General features: G+C 29.7%; 2 long non-coding RNA genes across 3 annotated transcripts; both read right to left on the reverse strand.

Moving 5' to 3' along the window:
* Positions 1–5545: 5545 nt before the first annotated feature.
* On the reverse strand, positions 5546–9796 carry LOC112712027 (uncharacterized). Of its 2 annotated transcripts, XR_011866210.1 has the most exons (3): positions 9617–9795; positions 7029–9497; positions 6420–6620 (listed from the first exon to the last, which is right to left on the reverse strand). It is a non-coding gene; the product is annotated as an uncharacterized lncRNA (long non-coding RNA). The 2 variants fall into 2 exon arrangements; XR_011866209.1 differs by lacking the exon at positions 7029–9497 and having other exon boundaries at positions 5546–6620; positions 9617–9796.
* An 8695-nt stretch (positions 9797–18491) lies between these two features.
* Positions 18492–19434, reverse strand: LOC112712028 (uncharacterized). The gene is made up of 2 exons (XR_003157658.3): positions 18966–19434; positions 18492–18736 (listed from the first exon to the last, which is right to left on the reverse strand). It is a non-coding gene; the product is annotated as an uncharacterized lncRNA (long non-coding RNA).
* Positions 19435–19760: the final 326 nt, after the last annotated feature.

The following is a 19760-nucleotide window of genomic DNA, read 5'->3' on the forward strand; positions in this document are numbered from 1 at the left end:
CATTGTATAATACTCCATTAACTTCCTAGTGGGATTCGCAAGAATAACAACGGCAGCAATTTTAGTGCTCTCTCTCTCCAACCAATAGCAGCAGCGATAGATTCTCTTACCGCCACGCCACGCCACTGTCCAACTTACTTTCTCCTTTTTTTTCTTCTCTCTCGCGAAACTCACTTCATCTCTCTTGTCTTTCTCTATCCTAATTTTTTCTTTCTTTCGTTTTCTAAAAATAATATAAATATTATATTGTTGAATTTAAAGGATTAAGTTCCAATGAATGATATTATTGTTGATGTTCTTAAATTCAAATGATGTAATATTATTAACGATGGATGAAATAAATAATTATTAAATATAAAAATGGTGATAGTAGATAATGAGATTAGAGTCACAATAAAGATATTAGCATTATTTTTGTTCGAAAAATAAAAAATAAAAATAATTTTAATTCAAAATACAGTGTTGGCGACTATATTGAATAAAAAAAATGTTAGTGACAATTTTAATTCTGAGTTTAAACTTTAAGAATCAAAATAATATTTATTCCTATTTATTATTATACCTATAAAAATATTAGTTGAACTCGAAACATTCTTTTTACAGCTAAAATAATATTATTTTAATTATTCTAAGGGTTATGTACAATTTTAGTCCCTAAGGTTTAGGTAAAAAATTTTATTGTTGTTAACTTTTTTTTATTTAAATTTGTCCTTAAAGTTCAACTTGATTTTAAAATCGTCTTTCGGACAATTATATCGTTAGTAATAGTTGCTAGAATCTCGATTTAACTCTTAAAATCTTTCGATATTACAATTTTAAATGAGTTTATCGATTTTACGAAATTTGTACTAAGTCTCACGATTTTACGATTTAAATCTTGTTAAGATTTTACGTTTTACGTTTTTTATTTACTTTTTCGATTTCACGTAAAATCTCGATTTTCTCTACTTTAGTTAGTATCATTATCTCCATCACAACCCTATCATATTTTTCTTCTCATTCACGCCTTCAAGATAGAGAGATAGAAGAGAGAGAAGCCTGGTCCTCACCTCGTGTGCTTCATCGTCGTCGTGTTCTTCGCGTTTCTAACATCACCGACGCGCCTCCTTTTTCCTTCTCTCCCTGTCTTCCGCCGTCCAGACTCACTGCCACTATCACCACGTAGTTTTACCATCACTGCTATCACATACAATTTAAGATTCAAGTTTTTAATTTTTGTTCTTATTCATCACAGTCCCTAATTTTCGAATTTATCACAAACTCTGTGGATGAGCTGACAGAAAATTTTGTAAAACATGAGTGGTGATATTCTTGTTCTTGTGGATTATTGTTGCTTTTCTTGGTTCTTTGATGTTGAGAAATTAGAGAAAGAACAAGATATTTATTGTTCTTGTTATTTTTTGTTTTGACGATGATGATAATGATTTTCTTTGTTTGTTAAAATAGTGTTATTGAATTGTTGTTTGGTTTTAATTTATTAGAGATTGTTGTTGAAGGTTGAATTTTTTTGTTGGATTCATACACAGATAGTGATGAAGTGGTAGTGAATGAGGTAATGGTAGTGAGAAGAGAGAAACAGACTATTTAGCAACGGTGGTAATAATAATAATCGTGTGAAGAGTAGATGAAAATAAGCACAAATGATAAAACCATTTTGCATATAAGAAAATAGAGCGGTTAGTCGCATCCAATGATTTACAATTGATTCAAGCAATGGTATAAATGTTCACGAGTAAATAGCCAAAATCGTTCCTGAAAGATACTTTAATTTTCATTTTGGTCCTCAAAAGATAAAGTTAATCGAAATTCTCCCCGAAAGATACACGATTGATCACATTAGTCCTTCCGTTAGTTGGATGATGACGTGGAGGGCTAATGCCACGTGTCTCAAGATGATTGGTTGACGTGTCAGATCAGTGACACCTGGCATGCCACGTGTCACTTGACATGTAAAAAAATTATTTATAATCAAAATAGTCCTTGAAAGTTCAAACGTAAGTCATTTTCATCCCTAAAATTTTAAAAATTAATCAAATTAGTCCTTATATAATTTTTTTATTTTTTCTTGATAATATTAAATTTAAAATATTTTTATACTACTAATTTTAATAGAAATGTAATTGACAATCAAAAAATTAGTAATTGTATCTTTTCTTCTTAAACATTTTTTCAATAAAAATATCTCCTTTAATTCTTGTCAAAATCTCTCTTATTCTTTTCTATTCTAAAACCTTTTTCTTACATTATTACATTTTGTTGGAATATATATATATATTCTCAAAATTGAAATGTAGGTATTTGTTAACCTAAACAAAGTTATATGCTCAAAATCAAAATTTATGTATGTTAAACTAAATGAAAGTAATACCGTAATGAAAAAAAAAAGATGTATAAATTTTTATTAACTTCATTTAGGTTAACATACATAAATTTTGATTTTGAGCATATAACTTTGTTTAGGTTAGCAAATACATACATTTAAATTTTGAGTATATATATATTCCAGCAAAATGTAATAATGTAAGAAAAAGGTTTTAGAATAGAAAAGAATAAGAGAGATTTTGATAAGAATTAAAGGAGAGTGATAATTTTATTGAAAATATTTTTAAAAAGAAAAGATACAATCACTAATTTTTTGTTTGTCAATTACATTTCTATTAAAATTAGTAGTATCAAAAAATATTTTAAATTTAATATTATCAAGAAAAAATAAAAAATATATAAGGACTAAATTAATTAATTTTTAAAATTTTAGGGATGAAAATGACTTACATCTGAACTTTCAAGGACTATTTTGATTATAAATAACTTTTTTACATGTGAAGTGTCACGTGGCAAGTCACGTGTCACTAATCTGACACGTCAATCAATCATCTTGTGACACGTGGCATTAGCCCTCCACGTCATCATATGCCACGTGGCACTTAACGTGACATGTCATCATCCAACTGACGGAAGGACTAACGTGACCAATCGTGTATCTTTTGGGGACGATTTCGATTAACTTTACCTTTCGAGGACCAAAATGGAGATCGAGTTATCTTTCAGGGACGATTTTTGGTCAAATTATTTTTTGGTCATACACTATTCAAATCTTTTTTTTAATTCTTTACAAAACACACAAACTAACACATACATTACTATTATTCAAGGTTGAGAGAACCGAATCGGTCATTAAGCTGGTCAAATAACTGGTTCATTGATTTAATGGTCCAACCGTAGTTAAATCGTAGTCAAACCGGTTTCATTAAATATAAAATAAAATTATTAAAAATATAATATACTACAATTTAATCAGCAACAATGTGAATTCCACAATGTGAATTCTATATTCTGTAATGAATTCTTCTAAATTTTTTCAATCATTCATATAATAATAAAATTTAAAATTTCATAACCCACCTACTAACTAAACTATATCTCATCTCATCATTAAAATTCTACATTCAAATTCAAAGATTACAATTTTACTAACTAAACTATATCTCATCTCATCATTAAAACTCTACATTCAAATTCAAAGATTACATTTTATAACTAAAAGAAATCATGGCATAAAATACTATATCCATATTCAATCAACAATCACCAACAATCAATAATAATATCAATAATTACTTAATTAGACAAAACTCACTCAATTAATGCCAAATTACAAATTAGAAATAGCTATGAATAGCAGCAACATTTTCTCAAGATGTGCAAAACAAACTACCTACTACCCCTTAAAACCCAACTTCATGTTTCAGCCATTATAGCAACATAAAAACCTCAGCCATTACAGCAATTATAGTAAAATTCAGAATTACAGCAACTTAAAATCCAAAATTATATCAATTCTGTTAAGCATTATAAAATTATACCAAAATTCAATTCAGCATTCGAAATCCAAGATCTGAAATTATATCAAAATTAGGAGGATAATTAGAAGAATACGTTATAGAATATAGAATTCCACAATGTGATCACTAGTTTTCAACATTTATTCTCTATACTCTGTTACCACTGTATTCCATTAACAGAAACATGGAGAAGATTACGAATTTCCATAAACAATGTAGTGAAACAATGCATCATAGCAGTATCAAATAATCAATTACTCATTTCACACACAACAGAGGAAACAAATCAAAAACTAAAGTGAAAAAGGGAGAATCAGTGAAAATAAAGAAGACCACGAAGAAGATGTTGAGGAACGACGAGGATTGAAGAACTCACGGCGACGGCGAAGAGTCCAATGCGGCACGGGTACGTTCGCACTTAGCATAGAGATAGAGAGATGGCTCGAAGATAGAGGCATTTTGACGACGACAAAGAGGTGGCCGACGACGGCGAGGACAGAGGCAGGCTTCACGACGAGCACAGAGATAGTGAGGAGAAGAGTGGCGGCGACTGAGACTAAGAGTTAGAGAGACACTGAAATAATGAGAAGAAGCCATGCACATCAACCTCAGACACAACTCCACTGCCTCCTTCCTCCACCGCTTCCGAGGGCTCCGCTCCTCTCCAAAGCTACCACCTTTGAAATTAGGGATTTTGCCAGTGAGAGTGAGACTGAGAGTGAGCGAGAAGGGAGAGGGGGAATTTGGGGGGTCTTCTCCCGTTTTGCCTTTTTTTAAAAAAAAAAAAACCCAAAATGACACCATGTTGATGTGAATGAGAGAACCTAGCCTTCAAAAAAACTGACCGGTTCACTGGTTAACTACCGGTTTTTCCACCGGTTTTTTACAGACTGGTTTTTGGCATTAACCAGACCGATTAACTGACCAATTTCCGATTAATCCGGTCGAACCGATCGGTCTGGTCTGATTTTCAGAACCATGCTATTATTATGGATTCTATATTTCACTTCCTGAACTACTTAATCCAGTATTTAAATACGGTGTAACTCTTTTTTTTTGTCAAGTAAATTGGACAGCCCTCAATTCTAGGTATTAGCCCCATGCATTACACATTTATACAAACTACTCACACACACTACATGAAGATACACACAAATAGTTCTATATTCCTTCATGAGGATTTGAACCCGGTGCAACTCTATGGAAGGCAAACAAAAATAAATAGTTTAATAATAAGATAAAAAGTTTCCAACGATAAAATTTTTAATAACACTTAAATTGTGATAAATTAATCATTAATTTACTAAATTAAAAAAATAAAAGGTTTCTTATTTTGTGTAAATATTTACAAAAAGACAACCCAGACCAAAGGAAGAAAGGATACCTTATTTAGTTATTAGCCTTGTTAATTCCTTGAAAACAAAATCCAATCATAAATGAAAGGTAAGATCTCGACAACAATCATGCCTGTCAATTTAATTTTTTAACTGATATTGTCAAATATAATTTATCATCACATACTCGTTAAAGGGTTTTAGTAGAACTTAATATTATAATATCGAATTTTTTTTCTATTATTAAAATTTTTCGTAAATTCTGTTTATGTCATATTCTGATGAGTAAGGATCATCTGAAACAAGAGATAAGCCTAGAGCATACTTAATGACACTAAATAAGGAGAAAGGAAATAATACTATCTAAACTTTTAAAGAAAGAAAAAAAATTTATAACATTTTGTGAAATAGGAAAGAATGAATATATTACAACGTTCGATACTCTCTCTTACAATTGAGATGAGCCCCTCGTTTTATAGAGGTCTATGATCGACAATCATATCTTACAGAATTTAAACAAGTTTATTATACAAGGCCAGCTGGAAGATAAGGATAAGCCTTATCTCTTGCTGACTTAGTTAGATAAGTGACAGTGGTCACTTTATTTATAGTGCGCTTAATAATTATACATAGTGGAGACTCTTGCTTTAATAGACGGACGACTTAAAATAGTCTTTTGGAAGGGTCCCATCACTGTCTGAGTAGGATGATGTGTCATCATAAGCCAAGTTGACAGCTCTAAAATTCATATTTGGGTCCTGTAAGTAGGTAATTGGGTCTTCGGTATTCTCCTCATTAGAATCTTGGACATCTTGCAGATATAGGTCATATAGGTGTGCATTTGGACTTTCAGTGTCATTGGGTATCCCTGCATCAATTCTGATTAGGTTAGGTGGTAAGGCATATACTCTAACATCTTCATAATTCAGATCTTCATCAAGACTTTTGTTTGAAGTTCGGAGATGTCTGGATGTGCTAGGCTGATCAGAGAAGTTCTGTCTTGACCTCAGAACGTAAAAGGAGTACTGTCCAAATCGATTAATTATTCCTGAGGTTATGAATTTAAACTAAAACTCTTGGAGTGTGGTTGGAACCAAGGTTCTGAAAATCGAACCGGTCATCGAACTGCTCTAGCTACTGGTTCACTGGTTTATAGGTTCAACCGGTTCGACTGTGGTTGAACCGAAAAACCGTTTTATAATAAAATAATAAATAAAATATAAATAAACACATGAAAATATAATTATAGTTTAATGTAAACGTTAAATATCATTCAAATTAAAAGTACTACATAAACCAGAATGTTATAATCTCATTCAAATACAAATTCAAAAGTCAAAAAACAAAACAACCAATCAAACATAACATGGCAACATCAAAATGATCCAAGTTCGTCATCAATCATCAAAATCCTTCATAACTTGCTGCAGATTTTCATCCATACCTAAACATTACCAGCAATTCAACCCAATAATCTCAACTCTCAAGTTCACAACAAACAACGTCCTAAATTATTAAAAATTATTCACAATTACTCAACAAACAACAAAATCCAGTTCAGTAAACAAAGCAAAATCAGTTCAATAATCAGTAGACAATAATTATTAACCAAAGTTCACAGTTCAGTTTAGCAGGATCAGTTGAATCTTGAATCAGTTCACAGTTTCACACTACATAGTTCAAAGAAAAATAAAATAAGGAGATAGAGTTCACAGTTTCAGAGTTCATCATGTCACACTGCAGTGACTTCAGTTCACACTTCACAGAGCTTCGTAAAATCAACAAATTATTAAATCAAACTCATCAGGGAGTCAGAGACATGCTAAACTGAAAAAGAAATTAAAAAAATTACCTGGAACTCTGGAAGCTTGAAGGCGCCTTCAAGGTTTCAACAGAACATGCAATAGGGAGAGTGGGAGACAACGACGCCAAGTGACCAAGAAGTGGTGGAGCACCTTCGAATGGACGATGGCTGCTTCGCGATGGAGGTGGCTGTTCGACGACGGAGGTGGCTTGGCGAAGGAACGACGGCTGCTGCGCGATTAGGTGGCTGTTTGAATGAACGACGGCAGCGGCACAACACAATGGCTGGACGGAGGTGAGGGACGAGGACGATCGTGTGAGAGTCAGAGAGGTGTTCCCAGATCCTAATTCTCACTCTCAGTTCTTAGTTTCTAAATCTCGAAGAGAAAGGGGAGGATCGAATTAGGGATTTAGGGCTCCAGAAGGCATAAAACGACAACGTTTTGCTGCTTAGTCAAAAAATCGGTCGGGTCACGGTTCGGTTCGACCGACTGGTTATTGGCCAATTCACCAATTCAATTCCAGTTTTTAAAATTTGCGGTTTTGCTGTTTAACCGAATCATTTTTATGTGTGGTTTACGGTTCAACCGGTTCGACCGACCGGTCCGAACCGATTTTCAGAACCTTGGTTGGAACATCTGATTTGAATGAGAGTCCGTCAATTACATCTTTTTTTCTATATATTCTAGGTTGCCAGAGTTGACAAAGTCAATCTTAAATGCCTTGGCCAAATATCTTTGTTAACTCTGGCAACCTAGAATATATGAAGAAAGAGATATAATTGAAGGACTCTCATTCAGATCAGATGTTCCAACCACACTCTAAGAGTTTCAATTCAGATTCATAACCTCAAGAATAATTAATCAATTTGGACAGTACTCTTTTTATACTCCGAGGTCAAGACATAAATTCTCTGATCAGTCTAGCACATTCATATATCTCCTAACTTCAAACAGAAATCTTGATAAAGTCTGAAGATCTAAGTGTTAGAGCATATGCCTTACCACCTAACCCAACCAAAATTGATGCAGGAATATCCAATGACACTGAAGACCCATGTTCAGACCTATATGACCCATATGTGCAAGATGCCCAAGATCTTAATGTGGAGAACACTAAAGACCCACTTACTTACTTACAGGACTCAAATATGAATTTTAGAGCTGTCAACTTGACTTGTGATCACACATCATCCTACTCAAACAATGATGGACCTATCCAGAAAACTATTTTAAGCCGTCTGTCTATTAAAGCAAGTCTATTAAAGCAAGAGTCCCCACTATGTATAATTATTAAGCGCACTAAAATAAAATGACCACGGTCACTTATCTAGCTATGTTAGGAAGAGATAAAGTTTATCCTTATCTTTCAGCTGACATTGTATAATAGACTTGTTTAAATTCTGTAAGATATATTTGTCAATCAGAGATCTCTATAAAATAAGGGACTCATCTTAATTATAAGATATAGTATCGAATATTGTAATATATTCATCCTTTTCTATCTCACAAAATATTATAAATTCCTTTTCTTTCTCTCAAAGTTTAGCTAGTATTGTTTTTTTTTCTTTATCTAGTGTCACTAAATATGCTCTGAACTTACCTCTTATTTTAAAAGATTTTACTCATCAAAATATGACATATATAAAATCTACAAAAAAATTTCATAGTAAAAAAAAAGACTCAATCTTATAACATTATATCTGTTCGAATCTTTTAAAAATCTCACCTAATATAATAAATGATAAAGATAAATATGATAATGTTGTAACATTAATCTCTTTAAATATTGGAGATCCATCCTGTAATAACTATGAAAATATACTTAATATTTTTTTTTGCTTTAAATATACTCAATGTCCTCCTGGAACTGAAGTTAAAATATTAAAACAAAAAGTTAACATAAGAAACCATGTGTTAGGCAAAATGTTAAGAGGATAAAAATTTATATCTAATTATTTTTATAATAATTAAAAATTATTAAATAATTACTATTAATTTCATATAAAAAAAACTATATATAAATTCTTATCTATTAAGAGAATATATTAGTTGGTTTCTTAAAACTTAAAAGACCAACTACCTCTGTATAATAATGTATATATTTTTGGACGCGAATGAAAAATTGAAAATAATATATAAAATTTTTTAATAACTAAAAATAATAAATTTTAATTATCATCCCATTTTTTTAATTATATATTGTATTTTCAGAGCTGAAGTCTAAGAAAAGAGAACCTACAGGGTAAAATAGCCCTTCTTTGGTCATCTTTGAAAATACTAAGAAGTTGAGGATATATGAGTGAGAAAAAAAAAGATCATGAATCTGCAATTCTACACCCTAAAGCAACTTAACTGCAATTGTGCGAGTCCTTTATCTTTATTTTGATGAAGTTTCTTTCGTCTTCGTCATTGTTGTCCATTTCCGATTGTAACAACTTGTTCATTCGAATCAAGGAAGAATTCCATAGCAGAAATATTTACCTCAGAAGCATTCGTGGTACATAAATTGCAAGCAACTTATTTTGCGGAATGAAATGAAATAGGTATGTTGTAAAAGAATTAGCCATAGCAATTGCAGAAATAGAAATAGAGATATAAAGCTAAAGAGAGAAGAATGGAAATAGTGTTAAATTACCAGAAAGGAAGGGAAGGGGGAGAAACAAGGGAAAAGCAATTGGTATGGGAGGTGTAGGGAAGAAGTATTGAAGGCACATCACATGACTTCATTCATTCACTCATTCCTTCCCAATCCCCCCATACCAACGCCTTCCCCTAATCTTGTCTCCCTTTTCCGTTCATTCACCACTTCCTTCCATCCATCACTCATTCTCACCTTAAATAATAAAGTAAATGAGAGAAGGAATCTTGAATGGAGGGCTGTGATTAAAAGAGGACAGACGCGTGGCAAGTCTGATTAAAACATGAGATTCCTTCAAGATAAGCATTCACCCGACACTTCTGCCCCCACTTCTTTTTTCCTACCCGCCAAATCAGACCCATCATTTAGCTTTACTCAATTATTCATCTATTTAAATTTAAAGCAGTTTGACACTCTTACAAATCTAAGTTATATTTAAAGCTTAAAAGGAGAATGCTAGGAAACAATAATTATTTTGAACAATATGAACAATTATCAATTAAATAAAGATATATTTTATTTTAATTTAATGTTATAAATTTAAATTTATTTTTCCAATTATATTAATTTATATTATTTACACATTGTTCAAAAATATTGTTAGTTACTTACAATATGTGAACAATGTGAATTAATAAGATTAAAAGAATAAATTTAAATTAGTAACATTAAATTAAAATGAAATATATCTTTATTTGATTGGTAGTTGTTCATATTGTTTAAAATAATTATTATTCTCCTAATATTCTCCTTATTTAAATAGATGAGTAAGTTAATCACTGGATCAACTCAAATATATTAACATTAATTGGACATAGCTGTCGCCTTTATTCCTTCAAGCTAAATACTCGAAATTAGATTGTTGATTTCCTAAGGGTTTTAGAATTCTGTATCCAATTTTCACAATTTCTTTCTGACCAAGAATTATTCTCATATTCTTTAATATGATTTTTTTTTTTAACTCAGTCAGAAAATCCACACAACGAATACGCATTAGTATAGGAGTTGCACATTCAAATACAACTCCATGCTCATCCATTTTTGTGTTTTCATTTGGAAACACACTAATAAATATATTTTCGTTATTATCCATTTGTAAGATAAAAAGAAAAGAAGGATGAGAAAATGTAATGGTTTTACCAGAACAGGATCTTTATTTATATAGAACTCAATTTTTTTTGTTTCTTTTATATCTCATCTTCACGCGAAATATTTACTATGACACATCTTGTATCCTCTGCAAACGATATATGTTTTTAATTTTTCAGAACACGTTAAACAATCCAGATACATAGTGTACTACTCATTGTCACTGGGGAGAGGATAATATTTAACGTGTTGCGTTGCTCGGGATGCATTATTTTATGGCAATTATTTCCATGAAAATATCTCTTTTCATGATAATATTTATTTTAAAAATAATTTATTTATTTAGACACATTTTAAATAAAAATAATATTTTTATAATATATATAAATTAAATTTTATAATTTAATAATTTATCATCTAATAATTAAAATAAAATATATACACATAATGATAATTATAAAATTTTTATTAGAGTAGCTCCCACAAACCTAAAAAAGTAAGGTGTGGGCCTGTATTGTAACATTGTTACAACAAAAATCAATGAAAAACGACACTAAACATTACATGCGATGTTGTAGTGTCAAAAGTTGTATTGAATAGAAGACCAAGACCCGATTGTTGTGTCAATTACCATGCTCACTTGATGCTTTTTTCTCCGGCTTATTTTTTTATTTTTATTTTTCCCTCGATTTTTGTTTCCAAGGTGTGATCTAATTTGGAATGTATTTTGCTGCCATTAAATGTGGCGGTTCGAACTTGGCTTATACAATTTACATGCGTTCTTATGAAATTCATCTACTAATTTGCTGCAAACACACCTCACCAGGAAGCAGCGAAAAGGAAGAAGAAATATTGATGGTCATATAAACCATGAGGTTAGTATGTAATAGGGTCAAATATGGAACTAAACCTTGCTGTGGCTATTGTTGCTACTAGGATGTTGGTGTAAATATATATAAATTCTCAAGTAATATTTAAATTATCTTTAATATTAATTTTTATTTTAGATATTATAAGATGACACATAAATATTTATAAGATTATTTTTGTTATAAATAATGATTTAAAATTAAAAATAAAATTTGTGCTTTCAATACTTAATTCAACTAAAATTTTATATTATTTTTAATTATTTTATCAACATAATTATATAAGTGATAAAATTTTAAGGTGATATTAATTTTATTTCATTAATTAATTCTATTATATATTTCAATTTTAAATTAATTTACCTTTTAAAAATAATACTCTAAAAATACTTCATTAAAAATATTCTTATGTGTTTGCTCTACTATTAGTTTTGTTTTGTTTTTATTTTCTTATTCTATTTTTTTATTGGTTTATTCTTATTATTTATTTTTTAATCATGTTGCTGTGTGCAGGCTCAATCTAAAAAGTAAAAGCCCTCCTATATATACGATTCCATGTTTTCTAATGACATGTTATGAAAAATTTGTTTTAAAACAAAATTAATATGGATAAGTTATTTATTATATAGTTCAAGATATTAAAATAGATTAAGATTTATTAATATTCATTAAAATTATTTATTGTATTTAAATATTTATTATAAAATATTATACTTTTATTATTTTAATATTTTTTAACATCTATAAATACTTTTGTATACTTTATTGTTTTACACAATTTATATATACATAAATCTTGTCATGCTCTCTCCTACCTTTCTAATATGAGTAAAGAAAAGCTCATTAGTGTACACCGTTTATACATGGAAAGGGTCCATCTAGTGTACAGATGTATTTTGGTACAGATTTACAGAATTTTGTTTTTTATTGATTTAAAAGTGTATCACTAAAAGTGTTGCTTAAAGAAAAAGTGTTACCCTTAATCGTTAACTTGGTTCTGATACCAATTTTTACCAACTTTTAAAATTAACTCTTCATATTTTGCTTCGAATAAGTTTATAATTTGTATAGATTTGGTTGATGGTACTTTATAAATTTGTAATTTCATAATCAAAAGTATTGAGCATTTCTACTGTTACTAATTCTGATTTTATTTTTATAGTTTTTCAATCTTGTTTTAGTTTATAATATTCTTTTTTGCATTGATTATTGTATATAAAATCTTTTATCTGTTTGTCTTTTTCTTTAATATAATTTTTCAAATCCTCCAAAACTTCTTTTATTTCTACACTTTCTGTTGTTTCTAAATGTCTTTTTAATTTTTCAACTTCATTCTCCATTTTTTCTTTCAACAGCTTTAATTCTTTTAAGTCATAATATGGTGTTCCAGGCATTTATAAATTTTTTAAGTTTAGCTCCAACTTGTTTATATTTGTTCTTATTTCTATCCTTTTTATTATAAGGTCATTAATTTCGAACCGAAGATTATTTAATTCCCTTTTATACTCCTTTATTTTACTTTTTAATTTTTTCGCCCTTTTTCTTTTTATTTTGTTTTCTGGTCTTTCAATCTTTGTATACTTCATTATTTATCTTAGAATTTCTGCAAATTCTATCATCGATTCATCACTATTTTCTAGAGATTCTATTAATTTTTCTAACTCTTTAACTTCTCCTTTCAATTTGTCATAGATTATTTTTAGAGCTTCAAATGCTCTTTGATTTATTTCAGAAAACTGTAAATAATTCAACCGATTTTCTCTTTCAAAGAGCTCTTGTTTCTTGTCTTGATAGGTTACATATATTTTCTCTTTATTTATTGTCATAACTTAGTGTTTAGGGTTTCATTTAATTTTTCGACCTTTTTTGTTAATTCTTTTATTTCAGAATTTTCTTCTTTAATCTTTAACTTAGATAAACTTAAAGGGCTATTAATTTTGGATTCTCTTATTTGAAAATTTGATGAAACTAATTTTCCTGATGGTTCTTTTAGTAAAAGAACTGGGTTTTCAATAGCTTTATATTTTGGTATTTCTGTTTTTACAATTTTCTGAAATAATTCATCGACATAAATTCTTTCTCTGTTTTTAAATATTATACTATGATGGCTATTTGTTAAAGCATAATTTATTGCATATGTAATTGAAAATGGTTCATCGTCTTGTTCCATTAGATTCTTTCTGTGAAATTTATAAGCCAAACTTATAGATCTTCCAAGATTTTCAGTTGATAAAGGTATAGCATATCCAAGATGGGCATTAAATTTAACATTTACGTTTGCCAAGTTTCCATGAACAATTCCAATTATTTGATCTATTGGGTCATCAGTAATTCTTTTGTCACAAATTGCTAAGCTTATTGGTGAATTAATTCCTTTCATATATGTAGATTTGATTAAGACTTGTATAGTACTAATATGAATCCATCCAATTTTAGATATTTTTTGTTGATCCTTAATTTTCTCAATCTGTTTACTCAATTCTTCATCATTTATCAAAGCTATTTTAAGTTCTCCATTAGCAGATTTTATCTTTATAGAGGCTTCAAGTTGAATTTTTCCATAGTATATTATATTTTTTCTATTAAAAACTTCTTTTAAAAGATTTTGTTTATTAAAATTTTCATTTGATTTGAGATTTAATTCTGTTTTTAGAACAGCCTGTTTTTCATTATCTAATAAAGCAGATAATCTATACTAATCAGATTCTTCCGTTAATTCTAAACTTTCTAAATAATTCATGACTATGAGATTAAGATAAAGGCATACCTTTCTGGAGAAAAACTTCCTTTATTTAGAATATTTTACATAAGATGTTTTTATCTCCAGAGGGGAGATTGTAGATACTAACTCCAGAGGGGAGTTTATAATTGATTTTTCCGAAGGGAATTATTCTTCAAACTATAGAATCGCCTCGGCCGCTTCCTTCTTGCTCTCCTAGCATATGAGTACTCTTAGCCTCCTGCTTTCTATTGTTTGATGATTTCTATAATTGCCTAAGCAACCTATTTATAATGGTTGGGTCTGATGGACAATTCCCATCCTTACCCTTTTTATGACGTCATTGCTTACGCCATTGTTTATTATCTTGCACCGGCTACATTGTTGGTGCTCTATGACCTAAGCGCTTACGTCACTATGTAATAATGTTGAGAGATGCTTCAGATGTGCTGTCCTCCTCTTTCATCATGTGACCTTCAGATGCGTTGTCTTCTTCCTTTATCATGTGGGTTGATTCCATTTCATTATTGCTTTCTTCTGAGACACATAGCTGGCACTTGTGGTCTTCTCTGTCTTTTATCAAATAGCAGAGATTCCTCTTTATCCCTTCAGGGAGCTTTTCTAAGAGTCCAGATAAGTTGTAGAATGCTGATTCAAATTCCACTAAGAGTCTCATCTCTCTCTCTTCAATTTCATTTCTTTTACTGGACACAAGCAAAGTATTTCTGCTTTTATAATTGATTCTTGTGTGAGATTCCCTTGTTATCTTTTGAGTTCTTTCGAAGACCCTTGCTAGTGTGCTGGCTAGTCTTCCTTCATGACTGTAGATTGTTAAATCTTGAACTTGATCAATTGGTTGAAAATTTCCTGGGAAGACGGACATGAATATTACTTGGTGTGCTGGAACCAAGCATTCTTCTTCTTCATTAAAAATAGGTTGACTGTTCGTAAATTTTAGGGATATATCCCTTGGATTTACATATATAAGACTCCACATTACATAAATCATATATCTGAATATTAGCTAAATGATTTTTTGCTTCTTGATATTCTTTATTATAGACTTCTTGTCTATGATCTATAATATTTTTTTCCAAAAAATTCTTTATATAGAATCATCATTATATATAATATCTTATCATAAGCTGATGTTTTTGTTTCTAATTCTTCTATTATTTGGTTTTCTATTGATGTCATATAATCTCTTATAGTTCCTTTAGTATGAAACCCTATGTAATTCCAAATGTCTCTTCCAGACAATTCACTAAGTTTTGGATTAGTAAAGGCTTCTAATAAGAAGGAATTCAACCAGTTTTCGAAAATTTCTTTTTCATTCTTTTTACAGTCTAAATCGAGCATTCTATCTCCTTCCATTTCCTGGATTTTAGGGATGTATTTTGATGGTATTTTTGTATATTTTGAATCTTTATTTATAAAACCTTTTTTAAAGGCATAATTATCAAAACCTATTTCCCATTTAAATTGAGATTGATTATCCTTAGATGTTCCAGCTTCATTTTTTACTTGTATTGGAATTGCTGGTTCTTCGTCACTTGAATAATCTAGAATGTGTTCTTCATTTTCTATGTTTTCAGAATTTACTAATTCTTTTTCTATTTGAAAACCATGTTCCATAATATTATTTTCTTGAGCCATTTTTAATTGTTTAAAAAGTATTGTAACTTCTTCTAATTTTTCTTCAATATTCATAATTTCAATGGTGGTTTTACTTTTAAGTCTGTTATGTTGATTATATTTTGAAATTTTTCTTCTTTGGGATTCTCTTTTTTCTTATTTCTTTGAAAATTTATGGATACTAATATTTCTTCAAGCATATCTACTATAGAATTTAATTGTGGGTTGAAGGTATGATAAAGATGTGGGGAATCATTTCCATGGTAACATTTTTTAGAAATTCCGTGTGAAAAATAAGTTTTTTCAGGTTTTTGAAGTCCTTCAATAAAACTTATAGTAAAATAAAGATTTTGAGAAAAATCATTTTGTATTGATTTTAAGAATTCGGTGTCATTACAATTAACATTAGTTAAAATCATTAATTTTTGATCTATTAATTTTGATAACTTAATTATTTCTTCTCTTAAATCTTCTAATTTACTTTTCTCCATTAGGTGACGCTTTTCTTTGTGAAGAGTTACGGTTTTGAGTGAAAAGTATAGCTTTAGGATGTGTGGTTTAGATTTTGCCACATCTTTAAATCTTTAAATCTGTACAGATTTAGATCTGTACCATATAATTTTCTACATAGAAAACATATTCAATTATTCACACATATTCCTAGGAAGCAAGTTGCAATTATAGAGTTTCGACCAATCATAAGTTGGCTCATTTTTTTGGACCATTCAATTTTTTTTAAAATTAAGCCTACTAATTCGACAAATCGATTAGTGTAAAAAAAATTTTAATTTTAACGAAAGTAATTGAACCATTCGATTTATGTTTAAAAATTAAAAAAATTTTAGGTACACAAATTCGAATATTTAATTGCTATACCCCAAATTTTTTTAAAATTTTAACACAAATCGAACTCTTTACAGACGATTTAATTTTTGTTTATAACACTATAATTATGTAAAATATTTATACATTCTATAACTACATCTTACAGCATTCTTCTTTTTATATCTAAATTAAAAAGTATCACAAGTTCACAACACATTATCGAGCGAGAATTTAAAAGAATTGTTACAATTTGTTTTCTGAGGCTAATCCACCGTCTGTGAACTACTTGGCCAATGTTGCTCACAAAAAAAAATTATTTGGACCAACATGCACACTATATAATGGTAGACCAACAAATTTATTGTCTAGAATTAATTCCATGGCATGCTTACAGTTAGAAACAAGAGATTAAATTAGAGAAAGAATTTGTGTATTATTGACTATATTTAAATTGTCCACTTAAGTTGTCTGAAATGATACAATATGAAAAGGTATTTATAGGTACTAAGAGAATCATAATAATAAAGACGTAATTTTCTATAATAAATATTCAGATGTACTAAATAATACTAATTAATCATAATTGATCCTAATTATATTCTAATACTTACAATGGAGTAAAAATTGACTAACGAACTAGTTTAGTTTAAATATGTACTCTTTAATGTAGATTAAAAAATAAATCCTTATCATTTAGTTTGTTCTAAATTTGTGCTCTATGTTCAGTCTAGTTTTTAAATAGATAAAGTCTTAGCATGGTATTTAGAATCACAAAATGTTTTCTTAGCACTAAACGTATCATAGGAAAATTGAGATGTTTGGCTTACATTTTAATTACATTTATTTTGCATTATAAATCTATGTTGGTACGCTTAAAAATTTGCGTGTTTAGGGTTGATCAAATAAATTATCCAAGAGAGATTTGACGGCTTTCATATTGTATTTAAATTATAAATTCATGCTTAGTTTGGGGTTATGAATAATTTTACTTTTGTTGAAAAAATTAGTGTACCAACTGGTCATCACTGATGTGAATTTTGCCTGTGAAAGAGCATATTGGATGTGAAAATTTTTTAAGGTAGTTATTTGCCATTTTATATACACGTGGTTTTCTACCCTAGTAGCTTACAAGTGAAATTTTCATACTATAAATCTAGGTTCAAATCCCATTTCTTACGTTTTAAAACTTTTTTTTCCACTAACTATATTTTTATAGGTCAAGTCATTTTGTTCAACGATTTTTTTATTGTTCCTTTTATTTTTTTCTCTTTTTTTTCCTTTAGTTCTTACATCTATTATCATATAAAAGAATAGTTTAATTTTTATAATAACTCCTAACTAAATGTATTAAGAAAAATATATACAAAGTCAATTTATTTTAAAATTTATTTATTTTCTCATAATATTAAAATTAGAACATATTAAATAAATTATTTATTAATATCTATGTATTTTACATACAGTATTTACTAATTTTTTTTTAAATGCATATATAAAAAATACTGGAGAACAAATATTTTTAGTTATGAATGATATTAAAATATTATTTTTATTATAAATTTTTATTTTGATATGATACTTTTTAATAAATTTTTTATTAAAAATAACAAAAAAATTAATATTACTAGATATATGATACAATATTTGATTATATAAACTTTTAGTTTTAGTCCTCTTTATAAAAATTTTTTAAAGTGAAACAATTAATAAAATGTTGGCAGTTAAAAGAGAGTGGTGAAAAGAAAATAGAATACAGATGTCCCCTTTCTGTTGTTAATGGTGGAATATGAAGGATCAAGCGGTAACTATTAGCAGCGATAATGATACACAATAATGTTTAGAAACTATTTAACAGTAGTTCCTCTTGAAACATAGAGGATAAAAATATCTAGTACTATATATATTTATTATTAGTAAGCATACCGAACTGGAATCGTGGATCTATTGATCAATAAGAAAATTTAGCCTTGTCGTGGAGCTCTGTTTAGTATAGATCAACAAGGAGAGCGAGCATGGAAACAAAGCGAGTGTTAATTAAAGATGTTAGAACAATTAGTTTATGTTGAAATAAGTGGCAGTGAGTCTGTTATAGGAATATGGCAAGATCCAAAGTATTAGTATTATTATAATGACATGTTTTATGAGGATAGAAACTAGAAAGATATTAAACATAAAAGGAGATGCATTTATAAGAGTAGATATGGCTTACCAAAAAGGAATAAGTGAGAGGGGAGAGGCGAGTAGAAAGAGAGGAACGAGAGGAAATCATAGGAATGGGTGGAATCGGCAAAATAAATAGAAATATCATCCAAAAATTCAGATGAGATTTGCTATGCTAATTTGCCGGTCCTCCCATATCCCATAACTTCCTCAAGCTCTTCCCTCTTTCCCTTCTCTCTCGAACAATTTGGGATTTGGATGCACTAATTCCACAAATTAATAGTGCGGAGAGAGCCTTGGTCATGGCGTGCAAGTGAGGGTAGGTCAGCTTTCTATAATAAAGCCAATGGAGATTACATTAGACGGGGAGCACAATGACCAAACTGGGACCACTACCCTCTATTATTGTTTAGACTTTAGAGATAACATGGACACGTTTACCGCTACAAACGGCTGTGTAAGCAAACTTCAACATTTTTAGTTTTTCTGTCGTCCTACTCACTGTTTGCCTTCTAAGCAATTAGGCATTGCCAATTCATATACAAGTATATCAGTGTCTTAGTATTAATAATCTCTTAAAACATTACAATTTTGGTTGGCCATTTGACTTAAGTGCTACTACGCCAAAAATATGAAGTATAATCATAAAAAGGAATCCGTAGCCTGGCGGCGTCCTTGTTTTTTTTGGTCAAGTGGGCCTGGCGGAGTCTAATGATTATCTCTTCTGCTGTATCTTTCGGGGTCGTGAGAAGTTATGAGGCCCAGGATACCTACAATCCTATAATTGAGTTAACCAAAATTATCGAGGCCCAAACATGAATGGTAATACCCAGCCCTTGGCTGG

This window comes from Arachis hypogaea, chromosome 9, assembly GCF_003086295.3.
Source record: "Arachis hypogaea cultivar Tifrunner chromosome 9, arahy.Tifrunner.gnm2.J5K5, whole genome shotgun sequence".
NCBI lineage: Eukaryota > Viridiplantae > Streptophyta > Magnoliopsida > Fabales > Fabaceae > Arachis > Arachis hypogaea.